Source organism: Alligator sinensis, unplaced genomic scaffold, assembly GCF_000455745.1.
Source record: "Alligator sinensis unplaced genomic scaffold, ASM45574v1 scaffold85_1, whole genome shotgun sequence".
In the NCBI taxonomy this organism is placed as follows: Eukaryota; Metazoa; Chordata; order Crocodylia; family Alligatoridae; genus Alligator; species Alligator sinensis.
Genome location: NW_005841891.1, coordinates 2,011,241 through 2,017,701, shown reverse-complemented (window position 1 = coordinate 2,017,701; position 6,461 = coordinate 2,011,241). Strand labels below are relative to the sequence as shown.

Below are 6,461 nucleotides of genomic sequence, written 5' to 3'. Positions count from 1 at the left end.
GTGCCTGGAGCAGCAGCGTCCATCTGGCGCAGGTCAGATTCAAGCTGCGGTCCCTGGAAAAGTGCAGGTGCCCAGAGCACAACCCAGGATCATTACAGCAAGTAGTGAATGAAACACTGCCTTTCTGCAACCCATTGAACAAATGGACCAGGATATTGTCATGCTGCAATGTATCCAAAATATCTGCGTGCCAAAAGCCCTGAACATCAAAACTGAGTATTTAAAATCAGAAAAGTGAAAATCAACACTTAACGGGGAATTACATCCCTAGGTTGCTGCAGTAAATGTCCTGGGCTCCTAACGTGGTTGTGAAATACATTCACTGTACAAACGCTGTAGGCAAGACAACTCCTGGAACACATACAATTTGTAAGTTTTACAACAGGTTGTTTGGCTTTTCGATAGGCTGCATTATAAATGGCCTTAAAATATTGAATTTGCTCTCTAACAGAGAACAATGCCCAATTAACTAGAGCTCATTAATCATGAATGGAATCAATACAAAGGGGAGCTCAATCTAGGTTACTTTATACTGTATTAAAAACTGTTCTCAACCAGGTCTATTGCTTCAGAGTTCAGTTATGCACACAAATGCCATCTGCAAACCCCATTCAAGCCACCACAGGCCCCAGGTTCCAGGTCCACCCATTACATTCCTTGATGTTGACTAAATATTTTACAACTTAAAAGTTTGGTCACAAAGTGTCATGATGTACAAGCAAAGCAGAAATGTCATCATGCTTCTCCTCTGACAGAAATCCTACCACTGCCAGTTCACAGCCCCAGTTCAAAGCCAGGAAACTACACCTGTGCACAGGGGACCAACCCTCAATCTAGAGGCTGGGATTAAACTCCTGTACCAACCCCACAAGTTTTTTGTGGCTAGCAGATCTGCAGGCTGGTGGCCAGTCTGCTGTCCACAACCTCCCCAAGAATATCTTCTTGTCTTCAAACATGCTGTACAGCTTCTAGTCTCTTTTGGTGCAAGGATGACAGTGGTTCAGTCTTCCCTGGTTATCAGGAATTCACCTAAAATGACAGCAGCTGTCTAGATGAGACCCTGGCTCTGCACCTCACAATAACTCCCATTAACATGTGAGAACCACAGCAATGCACAATACTTTTATGGCTCGTGTGCATCCGTTCCTTTCGCTCTCCCCTCACTGCAATAATAGGATTTTCAGAGGAAAAGCTCCATGCACCCTTGCAACAGGTTCTGGATGCTCATCTTACTTTGCTCCTGTGCTGCCATGCCGTGGAAGGGGACAGACATCGAATCCTTACAAAAATATCACATGGTATTTCAGACTGTACAGACACACATCTCACCCGTGTCAAAAGAAATGCTTGAATGATGGGGCTTTTCCCAACCACTGTACCGGGCTGCCTGACAAGTGACTGCTAGCAAGGAAGGAGGCTCGTTTCGGCATTGCATTTTCTGGTTTTCATCTTCCAAGGGATATTTGTGTAGCCTCCTGGAAGCTCACTGGCTCTCGTACATAAGAAGCCAGATTCCCAGTTACAATACCTGTGCAGACCAAAGCAAAGAATCCCTCCCCAGGTCTCTAATCTCAGGATACAAACTTTCTGTTTTAAAATAAATGTTTCAATTTAAAGATAGATGGATGGGTACAGCTGCACAGATGAGCATGTACCTAACAAACGGTACGCAGCATCATCTCCACAACCCAGGGGGGAGGCAGAGAAACTTGCAAACAATCTCAGATCACTGAGATGGGAAAGGTTCAGAAATAAATTGTGCCAAATTACTGCCCTAATTGAGCCAGCACAGCTTCAGTACCAACTACAAAAACTGGTCATGTAAAATACTTTGAATGTAGTAACACAATAAAATAATGATAGCATAACCATATTTGCGTGTCTCCTAGCTATGGTTCTCAAAGCTAGCAAATAATATGGCAGGCTGTCAGCCAGCAGCAAGAGCCAGCAGAACCTCACAGGGCAAGAGGAAAATAGTCTCCAGGAGATAGTAATGCCCCCTGGGCTAACTTTTGCTGAGAGTCACAGAAAATAGCACAACAAGAATAGTGGCCTCGGGTGACAAATCCAGGTAATGGGACAATTGATATGTATTATTACTGCAGACCTGAAGGCATGCTAAGCGCTCAACAGAAATAATTTAAGATACAGATCTTGCCCCAAATGGCTTGCCCTCCAAATTCTGACATACGAGGGCAGTCAGAAAGGAAGGACAGGTCACGGTGAGTAACTGTGAGAGCTCAGTAAGGAAAACTCATATCAAGAGGGTCTTCTTTAAGATCTCCTCTCTCTCCCCTGCCACTGCTGTCCTGGATGACACAGCTGACATGGGTTTTTAGGAACGCGCATGAAGGAGGGAAAGGCCAGGATGGTCAGGCTGAGGATGTTCCACCCCATGCACAAGGAAGGAGAGCGATAAATTATCAAACCTGGCATGACTTATAAAACAGATGGGGAAGATTACCTTCCCCAGTGGAAATCAAGAGTCAGATTCCTACAGGAAAGCACCTGCTGACAACCTGGAGACATCTAGACAATCCCATAAGCTATACAACTATGTTCTTCTTGGGCTACAGCATGTCCAGGGGGGCGGTTTCAGTAATTTCTCTGGAGATATACAAAACCTTTTGCAGTCAATGCAGAGACACCCTTGACTCAAGCAAAGTTACATCCAAAGCCCAGTGAAAGCTATTGATATATCAAGAGAATGCTATAAACACTGATATTTTGATAAAGGACTTCAATCTTATGCATCATTTTTAGACACTGGCTTCTCATATTCTCCTCACACTCATCTGGCTTCTGTGGTAGCCAAAGATATATGGCAGAAATTAAACTTTGGCTAAACTAGTATTAATATACCTTCAAGTCAAGGTATGTTAACAGATTAATAGATACAGAGCTTTGGGTCACACTTTCTATTAAGGATGCAGTTATAAATGGTTGATTTATAACAGCTTATACATGATTAATGGATATTATAAACATGCTACAGATGCGAGTAGTTTGTATCATAAACATTTATAAGCCTATCAGCAGAGAGTGTTATAAATAGTTACAAGCAGCCAACTGATCTGTAGGACTGTTAAAATAATAGATGTTGAATAAATGATTAATCAGTAATCATTAGCTTCTTATTTACTATTTATAACTGTTCCATTAAAACTAAGCATGATTGGGGTGAACTGGAGCACTCATAACTGACTTTGGGCATCTCTATAACAGGCTGGCCAATGACTCATTACGGCTGATAACTTCAAGGTCAAGCAATCAAGAAGATAATGATATTTGGAGCCATTGTCAAGGGGCAATGAATGAATGAGGACTTAAGCAATTTTTATATAGAATTTAGCAAGAGGGAAATAGAGATGTTATAAGGAGCATTCATCAAAGCTGAAAATAGTTCGTACAGCTGTATCAGTTTTTCTTGAGGTCCAGGACCAATTTCTGATCAGAAGATTATCTGACTCAAAAAGCACAGGTTCTCTGTCTGAACCCCACTGCCTCAACCAGTCTGAAAGGTTTTACTTTTCATCCAGTGCCAGAAGAAAACAAATGTCAAATCTCCCAAATGTTGTTGTGAAACAAACTGTCCTCCAGGCAGCTCTAACCACTGGGACTGAAAATAGCCTTGTCTGGGATGCTGATGTCAAGATTAGTTTCAGAGGGAGTGATGATATGAAAGAAGATTCAGTTTATCCCCTTTATCGAGGCAATGTCTGCAAAACACAGTGATTGCCAAGTGCAGATTGAATGAGATAAGAGCAACCTGACACAACTGGAAGTTTGAGAGGATAACGCTACCTACCCACCTACGAAAGCCAAGTATTTAATACCTCTCAGGGCTATCTAGAGCCACGTTCCATTTTTGAAAGATCAGGCGGTAAAGATTGGATCAGGATTTTTGTAGGTTATCATCTCATCACAAACTTGCCCAATTTGAGGAGCCATACTCTGAAAAGACTTTACTTTGAAAGATAGCGCTAGCAACAGTTAACTCTCAACAGAATTTTCTAACTTAGGAATCAATGGGAGATGGAAGGAGAGGAGTGCATGCTAAATCAGCCACAGTCTTAAACTGATCAGACACTTGGCAGAGGTCATGTACCATCTTAACTGTGAATGCAACCACAGACACTGGCAACAAGCCCTCTATTCTTTAGAAATGTAAAAATATAGGGTGCACAAAAATAGGAAACTGAATTAATGCTTTTGACTATTAAATCAAAGCCCATTTCCATCATTCAGTACTATTAAATTAGACATTCTGGCTATTCTATTCTTTTACTTGCAAAGGAAAATATTCTTCTTACTTTGATTCATAGTGTTATAACATCAGACAGAAAATACATTTCATTTTCTCCCCCCTTAACTTTCATCTTATGGGTAAGATCCTAGGAGATGAGAAATTCTTCAAATGTTACTATTAACCTTCTGCTAAATGTTGCTCAGTTACACTGGTATAAATACAGGGTAAATTTACTGCAATCTGTGAAGTTACTCTGGATTTACATCAGTGCAGCAGAGGATAGAATTTGGCCCATCTTTTAATACCATACTTAGAGCTGCACTGGGATTACCAAAATCAGAACTCATTTTTCAAATGTAGGAATTAAAATAAAACCCTGATGCTAGCTAATGTTCATATAAAGTCTGCTTCAGTGGGAAGCAGACTCAGAAATGTTAGGCAGGTCTCCTGTCTTCCATTACTAACCCAGGACTTGTCCCTCCATGGCCATAAAAAGCTAACCTAGATCTAAAGATTTGGAAACACTGGAATGCAGTCTAATTTATGATGGCAACAGAGTAAGCTGTACCATTCCAGTTGAGGCCCTAGTTATTGGCACCTGTTTCATTTGTATCCAAATTATAATTCCTGTTTAGTTGGATTTCGACTCTAAGTATGTTCTTTTATTTCAAGTAGTGACCCGATAAACCTATGGCAAGACTCTGTCTGATTAACAGTAAACCTCCTGAGCACTATGGGATACAGCTACAGACAGAAAATGCTTCACTTTTACTGGAATGCTCAAATTACAATACTACAGCTACAATAATAATAGCATATTTTTTAAAGAAACATGGGGGAGAATTTTCATTAAATAAAATAAGGACTGTTTGTGGTACGCCCTTTGGGATTGCGGATAACTTAATGGGAGCAAATTTATTCATTTATTAGGTGCACTAATGGCTGCACTTTTAACATGTTTATTTGTTCTAGGTGCTTCTTCCTACAAATGTCCTAAGTGCAGCTTATCATACGCCATCACTAGTGAGCCAGACACAATGCTAGCGACATCACTCCCTTGTGTGCCATAGAAACTGGCTTGCCTTAACTGCAGCAGCCCCATGAACAACTAGCTCGGGACAGACCTTAGACTGTGCACTTAAGTCAGGAAAATTCAAAACACCAAATTTCCCTCCCGCCCACCCCCTGGTTGAAGACTCCCCCACATTAAATTTTCGCAGCCATTTTAATCCGCACGGGGAGGGTGGGGAAGAGAGATGAGCTTGATAGGTCTTGAGATGTTTGTGCTTCCCAGGGCACTCCAGCTCTAGCACCAGTATCGTACCAACCAGATTCTGATCATGTGGGGTTCAGTATTTCTACACACAGCTCCTTGTCTTTCTGGAAATGCTAGTCTCCAGTATCCAGGGGTCAACCATACATATCACTCATTTCTTAACATTGATGCTGGAAACTGGATGACACATGACATTTAGCAGCATCTGAAAGGAGTTGCCATACCCCAAAGGCTGGCCAAAATGGGAAACCTTAAGCAAAACAGAAGCAGCATAGCAACTCTGTGCCATCCCTTCCCTGTACTGCTAAATGGACACATCTAAAGCAGATTTGTATGATGATTCAATGAAGGCAATGGGGAAAGCATCTCAGAGACAAGGGCAATGATATACATATCATATTCATCAGTCTTTCATCAGTCCCATGGGACGCCCATGCCCGCTACGGGACAGGGAAGTCCGGGTGAGGGTGATCCCCTGCCCTCCATTGATGCTGAGTTTGTGAAGGAACATCTTGAGAAGCTGGATACCTTCAAGTCAGCCGGCCCTGACAATCTTCACCCCAGGGTACTCAAGGAGCTGGCGAGCATCATAGCCCAGCCTCTAGCACGGATCTTTGAAAACTCTTGGAGCTCTGGTGTAGTGCCCGAAGACTGGAAGAAGGCCAACGTGGTGCCTATGTTCAAGAAAGGGAGGAAAGTGGATCCGGCTAACTATAGGCCCATCAGCCTGACTTCTATCCCGGGGAAGATCTTAGAAAAGTTTATAAAAGAGGCCATCCTTAATGGACTGGCCGACGCCAACATCTTAAGGGATAGCCAGCACGGGTTTGTTGTGGGTAGGTCTTGCTTGACCAATCTCATTTCCTTCTACGACCAGGTGACCTATCACCTGGACAAGGGAGAAGAGATTGATGTCATATATCCTGACTTCAAAAA

General features: G+C 42.3%; 1 protein-coding gene across 3 annotated transcripts in view; it reads right to left on the bottom strand.

Moving 5' to 3' along the window:
* Positions 1 to 6,461, bottom strand: part of TRMT61A (tRNA methyltransferase 61A) — a 28,342-nt gene that overhangs the window by 17,540 nt on the left and 4,341 nt on the right. The window lies entirely within an intron of this gene.